At 38.2% G+C, this 21,345-nt stretch overlaps 1 long non-coding RNA gene across 3 annotated transcripts in view; it reads left to right on the top strand.

Annotated features, from left to right (window-relative positions):
- LOC110211261 (uncharacterized) overlaps positions 1–21,345 on the top strand; it is a 92,638-nt gene that overhangs the window by 21,981 nt on the left and 49,312 nt on the right. The window lies entirely within an intron of this gene.

Below are 21,345 nucleotides of genomic sequence, written 5' to 3'. Positions count from 1 at the left end.
CATTTCCATCTAGATGTCTCCTTGGTGCCTCAAGCTCAACATATCCAAAACTAGTTGCTTATTTCCCCCCTTAAAAACTGTTTCTCATGACCTCACTATTTAACTTTATCCTATCCACAACCAGTTGATTAAAAGAGTCCTGTTGATTCTTCCTCTACAATATCTTTTATATCCATTCTCACTGTCATCATGCTAGCATAGGCATCTAGTAGTAAAGCTCTTCCTTTCCCCTCCACTCCATCTTCATACTTTTGGCAGATTAATCTTCCTGATTAGAAATCCTTTAATCATTCCCCATTTCCGACTAAGTAACATTCAAACATCTTAACGTGGTATTCAGGACCTTTGACAAGCTTATTTTTCCAATTTTGTCTGGTCTCTCTGTATGTACCCTGTACTGCATCTACAGTGGGCTATCCATTGTCACCAGTTTGTACCCTGCACTTCAGGGCCAGTATGCCTTTACTCAAGCTATTCCCTGAAATGCCCTTCTTCACTCCTTTTTTGTCACCCACTCTTGAAAGCCTAACCCAAATACCACCTCTTCCATGACATATTATCTGACATCACGCCGTGGCTTGTAGTACTTTGTAGTACTTTGCTTGTACCTTCTTGTCTTACGCATTTATTACATATTACTTTATCTCACAGTTATTTATGTCTGTGTCATGTCTTTGTACTAAATAGAAGTTTTATGAAGGCAGGGAACATGTCCTATATAGTCTTAGTCTATCTTATTTCATCCTTCTGGTCATCCCAGGGAGGATAAACAAAACTGATGAAATTTTCAAAGAGGCAAGCAACTCCTGCCAAGCTCATTGAGCAATAAGCCCCTTAAGGGTAGACACCTAGTTTTATTTATCTTTAAATCTTTAGCACTTATCACAATGCCTTACACATGGCAGATGTTCAACAGCTCTTTATTAAATTGAACTGAAAACTTTTAGAATAAAAGAAGTGAAAGTATATCTTTTAGTATCATAGTGAATTGATGAGGATTTTTTTAAAATTCAAAAATAAGATATGCTGGAAGTAACTAGGAAAAATTCCTAGTTTATAAGCCAAGACTGAAAACATTCCATTTTTAATACCCAGATTATTACATAAGTAGAAATACTCCTCTCTGGGACAGTCTTTCCTTATAATGTATGTTAATGATTGTCTGGAGTACTAAATGCTACAGGCTGTGCCTCAGGTCTGACTTTCCCACCTGGTCATTAGCTAAGCTAGTGAAAGAACAGCCCTTCATAAGTTGTTGTATAAATCAGTGCCAAAGAAACATGACTGCTCTTGAAACTTAAAGATTTTTCTCTTGTTGCTAGAAAGTTTTCTTTAGGAAATGAGTCTTCTTACTGTGATGTACTATAGAATTTCTAACCAAGGTTAATACACACACACACAGACATGCATATTAAAAGATGAGTTACATGCCTGAGTTGTCTGACTAAAATCTTCCACACTTAGCCAAATGCCTTTTATGGACTCATGGAGTATGTCTGAGAGAGATAGAGAAGGACTGCTGCCCTGGGCAATTCAGTATGTTTTTAAAGATCTCCAGGTAAGAAGATTCCAAAGATGCCTAGGTTACCCATTCTACATTTTTATTGTATTGTTGAAAAAGTCTTATTTCTCAAGTCCCTTTTTATATCTCTTGTACTTAAGTGATCTGTCTTGTTTTCTCATTCATTTTTAAAAATTGAAGACATGTATTAGTTTCCATTTACCATTTTTTTTTCAGGGCAAGATTGTACTATGTCATTTATAAAGTGTAACAACCTCGAAGCAGTCCTATATCTAAATAATAGTAATAACAATAATGATAATAATAATTAACATTTATATTGTATTTACTGTGTACCAGGCACTGTGCTAAGTGCTTTACAATTATTTTGTCATTTGTTCCTCATGGCCCTGGGAGGTAGGTGCTATTATTATCCCCATTTTACACATGAGGAAACTGAGGCAAACAGAGGTTAAGTAACTTGCCCAGGGTCACACAGCTAGTAAATTTGTGAGGCTGGAGTCTTCCTGATACCAGGCCTCAACAGGCCATAAAGGTTTTTTCTCCTTTAATTCAAACCATATAAGAGATAAAAGCTTTTAATAGTATTAAAATATTATCATGAAATATTTCATACGAGAAACATAAATTCTGTAGACTTTCAATATGACTGTTATTCAAATTATATAATCCCCTTTTCTCATTTACAAAAAGAAAAGTGAAAAACTTAGGCTGTGACCTATCGTATCTTAATACATTCCATCAAAATAAAAAGTCTTCTTTCCCAAGGATCTTAAAACTGCTTTCCAATTAACATCAATACCTTGCTATAGTCATGACTGAGATAATTCAAATGATAAGAAGGTATAGTTTGCATTATATTTTAATAGCTTATGTCAGATACAAAGAGGACTGCAGCTAATGGCATCACAACTACTATATTTTATCAACCTAACTACAAAATTTGATAATCATTCAGATTCCACAGACTGGTCTTTAAATTGGAGTGTCTAAAATAACTTTACTACCAACTTTAATTATGTTTCAATTAATGTTGATGGCATCTTATTTGATTCATTTTCCCTTACTAATGGAGTGAAGCCAGGTTGCTATAATTGTTCCAGTTCTATTTAATCTGTTTCATGAAGCCATACTTAATGCACCAGGAGACCTAGCTTGGGAAGTCTCAACTTCCTAAGAAACATTTGAAGAACTAGTGTTCTGTCACTATATGCTTATATCTATATCTTTGAAGCAATGACAGGAACACATATAAAAAATAATATAAAATTATAGATTGACAAACTTAAAGCAGTTTTAATGTGCACCATGCAGAAATCCAGGTAGGAAAGCTGTCATACAAGCATAATATATTAATAACATACTATCAGACATGCATTTATAAAATTTTTTAAACCTATATAAAAACAGTATTTATATTCACCAGAATATTACCTATAATTGCTATTAACAGGCATTGAACTTCAGAAAAAGAGCCAGTTAAGTTATGACTCTGTGTAACCTATTTATAAATGTATCTGTCGCTAACCTCTAGTTGACATCTTGTTCCCCCAAAACTATTCAAACCTGGCAGGCCATAATTCACACAAAGTGAGGTGATAAAATCTCCAGGAGCCTAGAATAAGGAAAACAGCCTGCATTTGACAGGTATCTTAATAGCTGGACACCACTGTTAGCCCTAGAAGATGTCTGTGACTATCAATGCCTATGCTCAAAAGTGCATGTAAGGTAAGACTATATAAAGTAATGACTTTAGAGGAAACATCAGAACGTATTCATAAGAATGTATGTTGGCTTTCTAAATAGTCATATAGGAAGAATATGTATTCATTTAAAAAATTATATTCTTGTCCAAAACAGTTTATGGATCTTCAATCCTGTGTCTGCCTTATAAATATCATTTCTTGCTGTCTAAATTCACAGAGAAATTCTAATTTCTCTTACTATAAATTTATGGTGCAGATAACCTCAGATGTGTCCTCACTGTGTCAAAAATCTTTTATCCATTTCTCATTGGTTCCATTATCACATAGGTAACAATGTGACAACTTCAAGTCTTATTCTCTCCCTTTAAGCTAGCAGGTGACCTCTTACTTCTCTGGGAAGATTGAAACTGTCCTCTACACCTGATAATTTCTCACTATCTTTGTTCTCTCCTTCACCTTACTTCCTCTAGAATGTGGTGTTGTAATCTTTGCCTCTATTTGCTTCTGTGAACCCAGCTTCTCACACCTCAGCCAGTACTCACATCCATCAATCAATCCCTGTCTTGAATACATTTCAGTCTCTTCCTCTCAAGTGTTCCCTTCCTATGTGCTTTTAAATATACTCACACAAGGGGGCGGGGGGGGGGGGTGGGGTGGAGAACACCTTTTCATTGATGTTTCTACCCTGTTCAACAGCTTTCCTATCTTGCTTTTCATTAACTGCCAAACTTCTTGAGAAACTTCTTAAGTAGTCTGTACCCAGTCAATCATTTAATCAACAGGTATTCATTTTTAATAAATACTTAGCCCAACACTGTGCTGGGTGCTGGAGAGACAGGTACAAAGAATGAAACAATCCTTGCTTGCAAGTACACATCTCAATATATACAAAATAAGGTGAGTAAATGGTAAATGAAAATATATACATAGTAGTTAAGCACATAGTAGTTTGGGAGGGAAGGAAGGCACCAACAGCTAGGGGATTTGGAAGGCCTTCACGAAGAAGATGATGCTGAGCTACTTCTACCTCCTTACCACCAATTTCACTGCTTATAATCTGGCATTTTTCCCACTCTTCCACTGAAACTTCAAGGTCTCTGATGTCCTCTTTATGACTAATTCCAGACTGTTTCTCAATCCTCATCAATCTTCTCTGAAATTTTTGAAATTGTTGACATTGCCTTCCCTCCTCCCTACCCCCACAGCCCCAACCCTTTTACATATCCTCTCCTGCCTTGGCTTTGGAGACACAACACTTTGCTCCTATGTTGCTGAACCATTTCTTCTATGTCTTCTTTCTCTTCCTGATTTCTTAAAATTGGTGTCTCCAAAGGTTCCGTCTTCAGCCGTATTCTCATTCCCTCTCTCTCTCCCCTCACTCCCTTAGCAATTTCATTCACTTCCATAGCCTCAACCATAATCCTCAAAATAGATTGATTTCAAATCTTAACTCTTGCTGTGGTTTTGCTTCTGAGTTTTGAACTTGCACCTCCACTTGGATGACTCCCAAATGTAAGAGGTACAAAACTAAACTTAGTATTTTTCCCTAAATCCTTGCTTCTACTTCTGATTTCACCATTTCTCCAGTGTCATCACTGTCACCTTCCAAAATGTGATGCCCAAAACACAATGTGATCTCACCTTCATGAAATACAGTGAAACTCGTTTTCCCTGACCTAGACAGTCTACATATATATGTATGTGTGTATATATGTGTATGTATATATATATATGTATGTGTGTATATATGTGTATATATATGTGTATATATATGTGTGTGTATATATATATATATATATATATATATATATATATATATATATATTGATAAGGCAATTAGGGTTAAGTGACTTGCCCAGGGTCACGCAGTTAGTAAGTGTCAAGTGTTTGGTCTGAGGCCGCATTTGAACTTAGGTCCTCCTGACTTCAGGGCCGGTGTTCTGTCCACTGCGCCATCTAGCTGCCCACAGTCTACTTATATTAATTCAACTTTTGTTGCATTAACTTTTCTAGCAGTTGTACTTCAACCAAGCAAAACTGAATTTTTAAACCCTTAGTTTTTTCACGTGAAAGGATGCCAAGCCAGGTCTCCCCTTCCTTATATTTGTGTAATTGATTTCTTTAAACCTCAATCAATATAGGGCTCTTAAGTTTGATATTTTGTTGGCTAGATAAAAACTAAATAAAGATGCAAGACTGTGAGGAGAGGCCAGAAGGAGCCATATGTGCTTTGGGGCAAAAAAAACCCCAAACCTCAAACACACATGTATTTACTTGTACAAAGATTTGTCCATTGAGAAATTGGACTGATGAAAGATGTGATTTGTTTCTGAATAAGAGGAAGCAAGAAACCAAGTAATTCTTCTAGTTAGGTCTACCTGGGTTTCTCGTTAGCTAAATGTCTGTGGTCCAAATATGAAGTTTCACCAGCTATATTTTGGGGAAACAATTTTGATGAATTGTTTCCACAGCAGGTCAGAAAATAATAATAGCATTTACATTTAGTGGTTTAAAGTTTGCAAAATGGTTTACATGTTACCTCATTTCATATTTGCAACAAATTTGTGAGGTGGGTGCTATTCCTGATTACATCCTCTCTTCTACTAAAACAAAAAACAGTGCTATATCCTTCCAAGTTAATATTCTCCAAACAGCATTAGAAAATTAGAGGTAGCAGTAGATGATATACCCCTTTTGCTTCTAGGACAAAGTACAAACTCCTCATTCTGGAATTTAAAGCCTTCCATGATCTGGTTCCTAACTATCTTTCCAGACATTTTAGATTTCACACCTTTCACAAGCTCTGTGTTCTAGCCAACCTGGCCTACTAGCTGTTCTCTGCGTTTGACTCTCCATCTTCCAATTCAGTGTCTCTCTGTGGAGCTTCCCTCGTGCCTGCTGTGTACCCCCTCTTAGCTGGCCTCTTAGGATTCCTAGCTTCCTTCAAGACTCAGTTCAGGTGCCACTTATTTTGTGAATTTTTAAAAATTTTCCCTCCTGCCAAAAATACCCCCAGTTTTTAATGTTCTCTCTTTCCTCAAATCATCATATTCTCTGTACAGTTTGTATGAAACCTCCCCTCCCCGAATGTAAGTTCTTTGAAAGCAATTTTGAAAGCAAGGACTTTTATTTTAGTCTCTACATTTCTAGTACTTACCCCAGTCTTTGCACATGGTAGGCATTTAATAAAGGTTCATTGACTTGAGCTGAATTGCTGCAGAAAATACATTAAGGGGTCAAGGGCAAGGTTAGCCCAGCAAAACTGCACCATTGCATTTTAAAATTACTTCCTAGAAAGCCATATGTATTATTTATAATTTAGATTAAACACCACTTATACTATATATTTGCATGTTATGTGCATATACTATAAAATGTTACTTCAGTTTATCAGGTTATTACCCATAATTGCTATTAACAGTCATTGAACTCCTGAAAAGGACCCTGTCAAGCTATGGCTCTGTGCAGACTAAATGTATCCGATGCCAGCCTCGTTGACATCTTGTTCACCCAAAACCACTCAAACCTAATAGGCCATAATTCATGCAAAATACCAAGATAAAATCTCAAGGAGCCTAGAATAAAGAAAATAGTCTGTGTAGATATGTAGATAGATAGCTCTCTCAGGAGGCTTGGTCAGCATACATAAAAAGTCAGGAGTTAGGAGCAAAGGCCTGAGGTGGAGAATAACACCTAAGCAGGTCTCTGAAGGATTCTTTGCTCTTGCATATTTACACATCCTTTAATTTGTATTGAAGCCCCAAAGGATGTTGAGGGGTGCTGAGGTAAACCAGGGAGCCTCAGATGCAGGTAGCCCTTGATGGGTTGTCTAAAGGGCAGTCCCTAAAGTGATTAGGAAGGAGTGCAAGTTAGGAATCAGAAATTGAAGTAAGTTAGAGAAGACCTTCTAACTCAAATAGAGCCTTGGGACAGAGACCTTGCCCCCAATGAACAGGAAGCTGAGATTCTAAGATATTAAATGTCTCTGGGTTCTACTTGACTAGCTAGCTGGTCTATAGTACAAAAGAGCTTGGCTTCTGGAGGTAAAGATTCTCCTGGAGAGATAAGATGCACATAAGTAAGACTTTGGGAGTTGACCAAGAAAAGATACTTATAAATAAGATACGGCATCTCAAGACACTAGGAGCCCTTAGCAACAGAGGTATGACTTGCTCTTCCATAAGTAAGATCTGCTCACATGTTCCTTATGAGTATTCCCTAGTTGGTGTGTGTATGTGCATATCTGTAGAACATTGTGTCCTAAGTTTACAGTAAATACTTTATTGCTATTGCTATTTCATTTGCATTGAAATATTAGTATTCTCTGGCTCACTGATTAAAGTAAACACTTGTTGGGGATATGTAAACTATAGCTTTTAAGTAGATTCAAAAACATGTAGTGCCGTATACCTAGGGCAGTTCTTCTGGGCAGCTTTAAATAGGAGAGAGAGTTGCCTAAGGTACTATATATGTTTTCTAAACATTAAATACATTTTACTAGGAAAAAAAGTATGTCTGAACATCATTAACATAAGAGTACATGAGTTAAAATCATTAAATTGGAAGGGACTTTGGAGTTCAGTGTCCCACCCATGGAGGAATCCCTTTTGCAGTTTCCTTGACAGATGGTTATCCAGCCTCTGGCTATCTTCGGTGCCTGGAATGCTCTCCATCCTCATCTCTTCCTCCTGGCCTCCTTCAAGTCTCAGCTTAAATCCCACCTTCTAAAATAGAAAGCTTTTCCCAATCTCTCTTAATTCTAGTGCCTTCCATCTGTTGATTTTGTCCTATTTCATCCTGTATATGGTTGGTTTGTTTTTGTTTTGTTTTGTTTTTGTACAGTTGCTTGCATGTTGTTTCTTCCATTAGACTGTGAGCTTCTTGAGGGCAGGGACTTTCTTTCATCTTTCTTTGTAGTTGTAGCACTTAGCACAACCTGGAATATAGTAGGTGCTTAATAAATGTTTATTGGCTAACTGAATGTAATCAATGGTGGTAAGTTTCCCATTTCATAAAGACAATCCATTTGTTCTTAGTCGGCCCTGTGGTTTGAAAATCCTTTTTTGCATTGATTCAAAATCTGGTTCCTTCTAACTCCTGCTCTTTGATTTCTCCAGCACCTGACACAGTGCTTAGCATATAGTAAACATTTAATAAATATTGTTAATTGATAGATCCTCTTTCCATACCCTAGAAAGTATAGAGTAAGTCTAAAATAGACTTTAGCGCAGCTATGTCCAAATAATCACAGGTGCTTAATTTATATAATTTGATCTCTTAGCTGTCTAGAGAACTTCTGAAGGCACACATAATATTACATTTAGTCCTGCCACTTTAATACTTAATACACATATGAATATCACAAATTATTTCTAACTTTGTTAGTGACATATCTCATATTTTTCTGTAGATCTGTATACATAATTTTATATTCCTCTTCTCACATCTTTATACTTATTGTCTTCTATTAAAAAATCTTTTGTTCCTTTCTTCCTTTGGCCTCTTCTAGTATAATTATCATAAAGCTAGGTTGCGTCAAATTCTTGAAACTTCATTCTTTGCATATATAACCCTTTTCTTAATTATTTGTTTTGTGCACTTTTATTTGTTCTATTGGCTGTCTCACTCTACTATTTATTATTATAGTCCTAATACATTTACTTATTAGATGTCATTGGTCTATCTTATCTTTCATTTGATTTATTTTTGTTCCTGAGTGCTTCAATTGTTATGAAAGGTGTATGTCAACCAATAAATACAGTAAAACCCGAGTAATCCATACTATTGACTCTTTTAATGGACAGAATGTTGAAGTTTAGAAAGCATGTGAACAGTCACAATTTTGTGAAAGGTGCTTAATTAAATCCAATATCTTCTTATGTCATAAAAGTGATCTAGTTTCTGAACTGTCACTTTACTTTGGTTAAAAGACCCCGGCAATCAGACACAGCATCATGACGAGGAAAGGGACTTTGTGTGCTTCACTGAGAATTAGAGCATAATATACTAAATCAGAAGTAACAAATCTCCTCTAAGGCAGAGATAAATGTTATATGAGAGGGATATTGTGTGAAGTATGAATATGGATTGGTTTCTTTTTGTTACCAGAAAGTTCTGTAACTAATAGCATGATCATCCTCAAAGCATTTAACTTCAGAAAATATTTCCCTTATCCTCTTAATGACAATAATTAAAAAGCATTAATAGCAGAGGAAAAGGTCCTTAATAATATATAACCACTATATCTGATGGTGAAAATGTCATAGTATGGTATAGTTAGTTTATCCATTTAAAATAATATTACAATTTAAATTAAAAAAATTTTATCTGGATAAAATTGGGTCACATTTATTCTAAAAACCCCACTCCTAATTCATGCTTTTCATTTAATGGAAGTATGTTGATCATTTAAAGGTGTCCCTTTTTCTTATAGTGTTTCTTACTTTAATGACAGAATATTAATTCATCTCAAAGTAGTAAGTAAGTATTACCTTTATTACTATGATCTCAAGGTAATTCCATGTGGAAAGGAACAAGGCAGATTGTCTGAGGACTTGTCTTTATAACCAGTGAATTGGCAGCCTGGCTTATCTTTATTTAGCTCATCCATTCATTAGAATAAATTCTTTCCTTGGTTGATAAAATTATTATTGTTGGCATGAAAATGTCAGGGTGGGAAATTCAGCAAAATGAATATGAATTGTTGATTCAGTGGTCCCCATTCTTTCAAGATCACCATCATCAAATAAATGCATTTACCTTGATTTTAGCAAAATTTTTTATAAAGTCATGCTATTTTTGTGAATGGAGAAAAGATGGTGAAATATGGGCAAGATTGTACTGTGATTAAAGGGACTCAGAATTAGCTGAATGGGTAAATTCAAAGAGGAGAGGTTAATGAAAACACTCGAGTGTAGGGCCCCAAGATTCTATCCTTAGCCTGGGAATTAGATAAAGACACCAGTGGGATGCCTATCAAATTTTCAGTGGACACAAAACTAAAGGCTATAGCTAGTCCTTTGGATGACAGAGTCAGCATTTGAAAAGTTCTCAACCAGCCAGAACACTGAGCAGAGTCTAATAAGATGAAATTCACTAGGGATAGGTGGAAATTATTTTTTTTTTAAATTTAAAAATTTTATTTTTTTCTTTTATTAATTTATTTTGATTTATCAATAATCACTTCCATATGCTTTTGAGTTTAAAATTTTTCTCCCCCTTCCTCCCCACCACCCTCCCCAAGATGGCACACAATCTGATATAGGCTATACGTTTACATTCCTATTAAACATATTTTCCCATTAGTGGTGTTGTAAGTAAAAATTAAAACCAACAGGAGGAACCATCAGAAAGAGGAAACAAAACTCAACAGAAGAGGAAAAAATAGCAATTCAACTTTCATAGTTCTTTCACTGGATGTGGATAGCATTTTCCATCATGAGGCCTCTGGAGATGTCTTAGATAACTTGTATTGCTGGGAAGGGTTAAGTTTATCAATATTAGTCATTGCACAACGTGGTTGTTATTGTGTACAACATTCTCTTGGTTCTGCTCATTTCACTCAGCATCAGACCATACAAGTCTTTCCAGGTTTTTCTAAAGTCAGCCTGTTCATCATTTCTTAGAGCACAATAGTATTCCATTACATTCATATACCACAACTCGCTCGGCCATTCCCCAATTAATGGGCATCCTCTCAATTTCCAATTCTTTGCCACCACAAAAAGAACTGCTATGAATATTTTTGTACATGTGGGTCCCTTTCCCATTTGTATGATCTCTTTGGGATACAGCCCTAGAAGTGCTATTGCTGGGTCAAAGGGTATGCACATTTTTGTAGCCCTTTGGATAGGTGGAAATTCTTACAATTGGGTTAAAAAAATCAACTCTACAAGTGAAAAATGGGGGATATATGTTTAGGTAGCCATTTGTCTAAAAAAGATTGGAGGTTTTCATGGAGTACAAGCTCAGTATGAGTTAGCAGGGTGATGTGGTAGCCAAGAATGCTAATGCAACTGTAGTGTGTACTGAGAGAGCTCTAAGGTCTTGCCTGGACTAGGGAGGTGATAGAGAACCCTGATGTACTCTGTCCCCACCAGTCTGCCTCTGGAGTACTACATTCAGGTCTGGGCATCACATTTTAGCAAGGACATTTGATTAACTGGAAAGCTTGCAGAGGAGAATGAGCAAGAGAGTGAAGAGCTTTAAGTATATCCCATATGCCAAAAGATCTAGAGTCATTTAGCCTGGAAAAGAGAAAACTTAGTGGAAACATGATAGTGATCTCAGGTAATTGAAGGACCATCATTTGATATCTTGTTCTGCTTGGCCTCAGAAGGCAAAACTAACACTAGCAGGTGAAAGTTGTTAAAAAGCAAATTTAGGTTCAATGTAAAGAGGAACATCCTAACAAAAATGATGTGGACTACCGTGGGGGGCAGGGGGTGACTTTGGGTCTTCAAGCTGAAGGCGGGCTTAAGTCACTGGAGTCCCTTCTAATTCAGAGATTCTGTGAATGTTTTTCTTTTAAAGTACCAGCCCGCAGTCTCAAGCAACATATAGACTTTGCACATTTGTAAATCAGTTGTTTAACGCATTTTCCCACATAAGCAAACAAACCTTTGGAGCTTTTGTGAGCTGAATCATAGGAGTAATGATGAACCACAGTATTAGTTCAAATTCTTGGTCTGAGGACTGAGGGACTATGCCATGCTAGAGGAAGGAGGACATTTCCTTTTAAACATGTGTTTTTAAAACTTTGGGTTACACATTTTCTCCCTTCCTCCCTCCCCACCCACCATCACTGAAAAGGCAGGCAACTCAATATAGGTTATACATAGGTTATGCAAAACACTTCATAGTAGTCATGTTATGAAAAACTAACTCTATTTCCCTTAATTCTATCCTGCCCCCCCATTTATTCTATTCTTTCTTTTGACCCTGTCCCTCCTCAGAAGTGTTTGCTTCTGATTACCCCCTTTCCCAATCTGCCCTCCTCTCCATCATTCCCCTGTTCTCTTGTCCCCTTCTCCCCCTATTTTCCTGTAGGGTAAGACAGATTTCCATACTCAATTGAGTGTGTATGCTATTCCCTCCTTAAGCCAAATCCCGTGAGAATAAGATTCACTCATTCCCTCTCACCTTCCCCTGTTTCCTCTCTACTGTAAGAGCCTTTTCTTTTCTTTTTTTTTGTGAGATAATTTACCCCATTCTACCTGTCCCTTTATCCTTCTCCCAGTATAATCCTCTCTCACCCCTTAATTTTATTCTCCAGATATGACTCCTTCATCTTCAACTCATCCTGTGCCCTCTATCTATCTATCTATCTATCTATCTATCTATCTATCTATCTATCTATCTATCTATCTATCCATCCTTATAATTTTTTCCCTCCAACTATGCTAATACTGACCAAGGTCTCATGATTTATAAATGTCATTTTTCCATGCAGGAATGCAGCCTTAATAAGTCTCTTATGATTTCTCTTTCCTGTTTACCTCTTCATGTTCCACTTGAGTCTTGTATTTGAAAGTCAAATTTTCTATTCAGCTCTGGTCTTTTCATCAAGAATGCTTGAGAGAGGGCGGAGCCAAGATGGTAGAGTGAAAGCAGTGACTTGCTTGATCTCTCCCCCAAACCCCTCCAAATACCTATAAAAATGACTCTAAACAAATTCTAAAGCAGCAGAACCCACAAAACGACAGAGTGAAACAAATTTCCAGCCCAAGACAACCTGGATGATTGATCAGAAAAGTATATTGCGCAGGGCCCCGCAGGGCTGGGAACAGAGCACAGTGCGGCATGGGTGGACAGGCCACAGAGAACCTGGAGCAGGCCTCAGAGGACTGAATCGCTGGCAGCTGTGGTGGTTTCCAGACTTCTCAACCCAAGATCGCCAAAGACAACTTAGAAGATCAGTGAGAAAAGTCTATTTCTGTGGTGCTGAGAGAAGAGCGCAGGGTCTCACCTCCAGTTCCCTAAGAGCGAGGCCCTGGGGGGGCAGCTCCTTCCTGAGCTTCTGGCCCACAGACTGAGGGGGAATCCAGTAGCTGATCAGAGAGGGATTGCAGGGATCTCTTTGCCAGTGCTGAGGCAGGAATCTCTTGCTTTGCCCATGTGTGGATCTGGGTCACAGTTCTGGGCGGCGGTGCTGGGGTGAGGAGGAGCGCTGGTGTGGTAGAGCTTGTAGTGGCTGTACAGAGAAAACCCTCCTCACAGTTACAGGACAGAAAGGAGTGCTTGTGGTCACTAGGAGCACAGGCCAGGAAAGGAGTAAACACCTCGCCCCTTATCATACCACCTTGGAAGAACTGAAAATTTACAGGTCCCTACAAGTATCTCTGAAAACAGCTGTACACCCCGAAGCTTGGGACAGTACATTCTCCACATTGGAAGCAGACTCTTACCTTAACAAAGAGTTTAAAACTCAAGTAATTGGCTAGGATCACGAGCAACGGCAGTGCAAAAAGAGTCAGACTATATTATCTTACTTTGGTGAAAAAGAAGATCAAAATATACAACCAGAAGACAACAAAGTCAAAGCTCCTACATCCAAAGCCTCCAAGAAAAATATGAATCAGTCCCAGGCCTTGGAAGAGCTCAAAAGGGATTTTGAGAAGCAAGTAAGAGAAGTAGAGGAAAAACTGGGAAGAGAAATGAGAGTGATGCAAGAAAATCATGAAAAACAAGTCAACAGCTTGCTAAAGGACATGCAAAAAAATGCTGAAGAAAATAACACCTTAAAAAATAGCCTAACCCAAATGGCAAAAGAGGTCCAAAAAGCCAATGAGGAGAGAATGCCCTAAAAAGAAAATTGGCCAAATGGAAAAGGAAGTCCAAAAGATTACTGAAGAAAATACTTCCTTAAAAATTAGAATAGAGCAATTGGAAGCTAGTGACTTTATGAGAAATCAAGACACTGTAAAACAAATCCAAAAGAATGAAAAATTAGAAAACAATGTGAAATATCTCATTGGAAAAACAACTGACCTGGAAAATAGATCCAGGAGAGAGAATTTAAAAATTATTGGACTATCTGAAAGCCATGATCAAAAAAAGAGCCTAGACATCATCTTTCAAGAAATTATCAAGGAAAACTGCCCTGATATTTAGAACCAGAGGGCAAAATAGAAATTGAAAGAATCCACATCTCCTCCTGAAAGAGATCCCCAAAGGAAAACTCCTAGGAATATTATAGCCAAATTCCAGAGTTCCCAGGTCAAGGAGAAAATATTACAAGCTGTCAGAAAGAAGCAGTTCAAGTATTGTGGAAACACAATCAGGATAACACAAGATTTAGCAGCTTCTACATTAAAGGACGCAGGGCATGGAATATAATATTCCGGAGGGCAAAGGAGATAGGATTACAACCAAGAATCACCTACCCAGCAAAACTGAGTATAATCCTTCAGGGGAAAAAATGGTGATTCAGTGAAATAGAGGACTTTCAAGCATTCTTGATGAAAAGACCAGAGCTGAATAGAAAATTTGACTTTCAAATACAGACTCAAGTGGAACATGAAGAGGTAAACAGGAAAGAGAAATCATAAGAGACTTATTAAGATTGAACTGTTTACATTCCTGCATGGAAAGATGATATTTATAACTCATGAGACCTTTGTCAGTATTAGGGTAGTTGGAGGAAAAAAATTATATGTATGTATGTAGATAGATAGATAGATAGATAGAGGGCACAGGGTGAGTTGAAGATTAAGGGGTCATATCTGGAGAATAAAATTAAGGGATGAGAGAGGATTATACTGGAGAAGAAAGGGAGAGGTAGAATGGGGTAAATTATCTCACAAAAAAAACAGAAAAGAAAAGTCTCTTACAGTGGAGGGGAAACAGGGGAAGGTGAGAGGGAATGAGTGAATCTTATTCTCATAGGATTTGGCTTAAGGAGGGAATAACATACACATTCAATTGGGTATGGAAATCTGTCTTACCCTACAGGAAAATAGGGGGAGAAGGGGACAAGAGAACAGGGGATGATAGAGAGGAGGGCAGATTGGGAAAGGGGTAATCAGAAGCAAATACTTCTGAGGAGGGACAGGGTCAAAAGAAAGAATAGAATAAATGGGAGGGCAGGATAGGATTAAGGGAAATAGAGTTAGTTTTTCACAACATGTCTACTATGGAAGTGTTTTGCATAACTGCATGTGTATAACCTATATTGAGTTGCTTGCCTTTTCAATGAGGGTGGGTGGGGAGGGAGGAAGGAGAAAATTTGAACCAAAGTTTTAAAAACATATGTTTAAAAAAAATGTTTTCACATGCAACTGGGAAATAAGAAATACAGGAAATGGGGTACAGAAGTCTATCCTGCCCTACAGGAAAATAGAAGGGGAAGGGGATAAGAGAAGGGGGGAGATAGAAGAGAGGGCAGACTAGGGGAAGGGATATTCAGAATGCATGCCATCTTGGGGTGGGGGAGGGGGAGATGGGGTGAAAATTTGGAACTCAAAATCTTGTGGAAGTAATGTTGAAAACTAAAATAAATAATAATAAATAATAAATATAATAAATAAATAAATAAATAAGTCTTCTATTTCACTAAATGACCATCTTTTCCCCTGATGGATTATACTCTGTTTTGCTGGGTAGGTGATTCTTGGTTGTAATCCTATCTCCTTTGCCCTCTGGAATATTGTATTCCATGCCCTGCGGTCCTTTAATGTAGAAGCTGTTAAATCTTGTGTTATCCTGATTGTGTTCCCACAATACTTGAATTGTTTCTTTCTGACAGCTTGTAATATTTTCTCCTTGACCTGGGAATTCTGGAATTTGGCTACAATATTTCTAGGAGTTTTCCTTTGGGGATCTCTTTCAGGAGGAGATAGGTGGATTCTTTCAATTTCTATTTTGCCCTCTGGTTCTAAAATATCAGGGCAGTTTTCCTTGATAATTTCTTGAAAGATGATGTCTAGACTCTTTTTTTGATCATGGCTTTCAGATAGTCCAATAATTTTTAAATTGTCTCTCCTGGACCTATTTTCCATGTCTGTTGTTTTTCCAATGAAATGTTTCACATTGTTTTCTAATTTTTCATTCTTTTGGATTTGTTTTACAGTATCTTGATTTCTCATAAAGTCACTAGCTTCCAATTGCTGTATTCTCATTTTTAAGGAAGTATTTTCTTCAGTGAGCTTGTGGACTTCCTCTTCCATTTGACCAGTTTTGCTTTTTTAGGGCATTCTTCTCCTCATTGGCTTTTTGGACCTCTTTTGCCATGTGGGTTAGGCTGTTTTTTAAGGTGTTAATTTCTTCAGTATTTTTTTGGGTCTCCTTTAACAAGCTGTTGACTTGTTTTTTCATGATTTTCTTGTATCACTCTCATTTCTCTTCCCAGTTTTTCCTCTACTTCTCTTACTTGCTTCTCAAAATCCCTTTTGAGCTCTTCCAAGGCCTGGGACTGATTCATATTTTTCTTTGAGGCTTTGGATGTAGGAGCTTTGACTTTGTTGTCTTCCTTTGTTGTATGTTTTGATCTTTGTTACCAAAAAAAGATTCTATGGTCTGAAGCTTCTTGCGAGGTTTACTCATGATCCCAGCCAATTACTTGAGATATAAACTCTGTTAAGGTAGACGTCTGCTTCCAATGTGGAGAATGTACTGTCCCAAGCTTTGGGGGGTTTGTACAGCTGTTTTTAGAGATACTTGTAGGGACCTGTAAATTTTCAGTTCTTCCAAGGTGGTATGATAAGGGGCGAGGTGTTTACTCCTTTCCTGGATTGTGCTCTGGTGTATAAGTGACCACAAGCTCTCTTTTCTGTCTTGGAACTGTGTGGAGGATTTCCTTTCCACAGCCACTACAAGCTCCACCACGCCAGTGCTCCTCCTCACCCCAGGACCACCATCCAGAACTGTGACCTAGATCCAAGCACAGGCAAAGCAAGAGATTCCTGCCTCAGCACTGGCAAAGAGATCCCTGCAATCCTTCTCTGATCAGCTGCTGGATTCCCCCTCAGTCTGTGGGCTGGGAGCTCAAGAGGAAGCCGCCACCCTGGGGCAGTGCTCTGAACTCTGCACTTGGGAACTTACTCCCCTCTCACCACAGAAACAGACCTTCTAAGTTGTCTTTGGCGTTCCTGGGTTGAGAAGTCTGGAAGCCACCACAGCTGCCCATGATTCAGTCCTCTGAGGACTGCTCCAGGTTTGCTGAGGCCTGCATGCCCACGCCAAACTGTTTTCTTCTCCTAGCCCAGCATGATCTACCTTTCTGATCAACCATCCAAGTTGTCTTGGGCTGGAAATTTGTTTCACTTTGTCTTTTTGTGGGTTCTGCTGCTTTAGAATTTGTTTAGAGCCATTTTTTATAGGTATTTGGAGGGGTTTGGGGGAGAGCTCAAGCAAGTCACTGCTTTCACTCCGCCATCTTGGCTCTGCCCCTCTGGACGTTGCCTTCTACTCTCCTGGATTCATGGAAGGCTCTAGGCTACATAGTAGCTGTGTGATTTGTGCTTTAAGTGCTAGAAGGAACTTAGAGGAAAGGACGATCAATGAAAACTGTCTTCAACTTTAACTGGGTCTTGAAGGTTGTATAGGATTTGGATAGGTGGAGGAAACAAAAGAATGCATTCTAGGCAATAGGTACAACATGAGGGAAAATTTAAGAATAGAAGCAGTGTGTTTCTGGTTTCCTGCAGAACTTTGGACATAAGGTTAGATGGATAGATAAGGTAGGACCAGATTATATGGAGGAACTTGAGAGCCAGGCAGAGATATTGAGATTTGATGTAGTAGGAAAGAAGAATCTATTTGAGATATTTGAATGGGAGATGACAGCATTTTAAAAAGATGAATCCAGCTTCAGTATATTGGGTGAATCAAGTCAGGAGAGTCCTAAGCGTAAACACCATGTGGTATAGCTGTTACAGCTGTACAGTTAGGAGGTGATAAAGACCTGCACTAATGAAAAATAAGTGAAGGACATTTGGATCAATCAATCAGTAAGTGTTTGATGAGTGCCTATTGCATGCCAGCCACTGTGCTAAGTGTTGAGGATATGACAAAAACGAAACTCCTTGCTCTCAAGGAGCTAATCTATTAGATCACAGGATCATAGATTTAGAAGTGGAAGAGACCTTAGAAGTCATCCAGTTCAACCCCCTCATTTTATAGATGAGGAACCTTAGGTCCAAGAAACCATAAATGAAAAAAATTTAAGGAAAAAACATTGACAGGATTGGTGATTGACTGAATGTGAGGAATCAAGGAAGGAGGCTGAGCCAAGATGAGTCCAAAGTTTTGAACCTAGATGAATGATCACTGGGGTACCTAGGTGGTACAGTGTATAGAGTGTTGGTCTGGAAGTCAGAAAGATTTCTCTTCCTGAGTTCAAATCTAGTCTCAGATATTAGCTATGTGACCCTGGGCAAGTCATTTAATTCTGTTTGCCTCAGTTACTTTATCTGTGAAATGATCTGAGGAAGGAAAAGGCAAACCACTCCAGTATCTTTGCCAAGAAAACCTCAAATAGGGTCTCAAAGAGTTGGACGTGACTGAACAACAATAACAACTTAATGGTTATTATATTTTATTTATATCTGTTGCCGCAGGAAAAACAATTCATAGTTTCAGGGTACTCAAAAGTGAAAGTAATTTCTCATGACTGCTATGGAGATGTAAGATTAGATGTTATTTAGAGGTCACAATTTATAGAAAGGCGTAGGTTATTTGAACTTAGTATATTTCACCTCTGTTTTGAACAATACTAACCAGAAAACAAATTTTCCCTTTTCTGTGTTAGTAGTAAAGGAGAACAATAAAATCAACCTTTCTTCACTCATGGAGTAGTAAAGAAGTTGATTATATTGGTATGGTTTGCCGTAGGGGTGTAAACCATTTTTACAAAACAATTGTTAAAGCTAGTCTGTTGATGAGCAGACATTGGGTTTTGGTTTATAATCCCAATATTGATTATGCAGTTTCGTTGAGAAGTTCCTGTTCCCTGGAAGGCAATGTCACCCCACTAAATTTGTTAGGTAAGAAATATAGAAAATTTTATGATTTTTACAAGCAGTGAAAGTGGAAATGCTGTCCTACAAGCAAAAAATTTAGAAAGGTCTGGCTTAGATTTTATTATCTGCAGAATTGATCTTCATCAGAGAGAGTCTCTTCATTTTAGGCTCCCTTTGCAATGCAGGAACTTCTTAGATGATATTTACATTGTCCTGAGCCCTATTAGAACTGTCTTCTGTCTGGCCTTGGAGTCAGGAGGACCTGAGTTCAAATCTAGCCTCAGATACTTAACACTTATTAGCTGTGTGACCCTGGGCAAGTCACTTAACCCTGATTGCCTCACCAAAAAGCCAAAAAAAAAAAGGTCTCTGAGAACTGATGTCCTACGGGCAAAGGCTATTCTGTTTGGAATAAATTTAATTCAAAAGGAAATTTAAAAAGGCTGTAAACTGCCTCCTTTAAGGAGGTAGGTTAGTGTCAATCCTAGGAAACCTTCCCTAAGGGGAAGGAATTAAATAATTAAAAATATCAGATCATTTTACAGCAACTTTCTTTCCATTTCACAGGAAGTAAGTGATTGAAGAATGCTAGAAATAATTCACAATGTGGGAAATATTATGAACCCAGTTAATTACTATTCTGTTTTCAGGATGCTGTTGCTTTAAACCTTGAAATTGAACTAGGTTCTAAAAGAAGCCAGTTGCTAAGGGATATCAAATAAGAAGACTATTAAAGAAACCAACAAGTATTTTATGTAGATTTAGTCTTTTTAACACCAATATTCTCCCTGAAACAAATGCTCATCTTTTCAACATCAATATTCTTCTGCTAATGCTATATAGTTTTGAATTGGGGAGTACCACAGCTTCTAAAGAATTATAGTTTCATGTTGCCCAAATGGTGATGGAGAAGCAAATAGTGGACGTGAGTACTATAATGGTAATAACGGGAGATAGAACATATTTCTAATTAAGAAATGTACAACAAAAGCACTACGAAGAGTATCAGAGAGATCTATGACCATATAAGATGTGGGCCAATGGTGTAGCAAGGAAACAGGAGACACAATTGATAGGTGGCCCACATATTCCAACGGCATGCATGTAATGCCAAGAGATTTAGAGGGAAGCTTTCATCGTTCTGCTCCTTCAGTGTCTCAGCTCTGAGACTTGATGTGTCCTCATTAGTAGGATTCCCCACTCTAGAAACCAAGTTCTTTTTCTTCTTTGATTCCTCTCAACACAGAAAGTTGGTTTTCAGGAAGCAATATTCTTGCATTCCATTCTCAGGCTGTATGCAGCCACCTATCTCTTATATCCATGCGCTTCTGCTACAAAATACCATTGCTGATGAAGGGAGGCTGGCAGGGGGAGAAATCCCCACCCAATTGCTATACTCTATGAAAAGTGCACAGGAAGACATGAGCAACCATTACTTGAGAGCCCAGTCCTCCAGGATTGGCTGTCTTCACAACTTTCTATATAGGAGGTTGGAGTTCTGGAAGCAATGTTCTCAAATACCCCTTTCAGGCTGTGTGTGTGGACATATGCCTCCTCTGTCCATGTGCTTTTGCTGCAAGACGGTGTGGATGGTGGGTGGCAGAATGGAGAGAAATCTACGCGCGCGCGCACACACACACACACACACACACACACACACACACACACACACGCTGCACTCCTATAGAAGCTTTCTTAAGAGCTGTCTGCTTTAGATTGGACTACACCAGGGTTGGTTCCCCTGTTTCTAACTGCTCAGCCTCTTCATTTTCCCACGTCAAGGAGTGGAGAATAGGGAGAAAAGATACCAGGGCAAGGGCAATTCAAGTCCAGGGAAAAGTACAATCCTTGGGGAATTCCCTAACTCTTTCATTTGCAGATGGGTTGCTGATGTCTGAGGTCTTTTAGTTTCATGTAATGGATTGGAGACTCAGTTGATTACAGCCAACCTTCTACTCTAGTAATGGGTTTCTACATCACACAGTTGCCCTAAAGCTGAGTCCGTGCCTTATTCCCCTGCACTACTCTGTACCTAGCTCTTGCTGTGGCTTGACTCCTTAATTTCTATACCCCATTGCCTGTGACTGAGTCCCTAGAACTAGCTCTAAGCTTCTCTGATGCTGACTGCCACCCTGCTGGATGCCTGTAAATTATCTGG

This window comes from Phascolarctos cinereus, unplaced genomic scaffold, assembly GCF_003287225.1.
Source record: "Phascolarctos cinereus isolate Bilbo 61053 unplaced genomic scaffold, phaCin_HiC Scaffold_1;HRSCAF=81, whole genome shotgun sequence".
NCBI lineage: Eukaryota > Metazoa > Chordata > Mammalia > Diprotodontia > Phascolarctidae > Phascolarctos > Phascolarctos cinereus.
The sequence above is the reverse complement of the archived record's forward strand: the minus strand, read 5'-3'. Positions and strand labels throughout refer to the sequence as shown.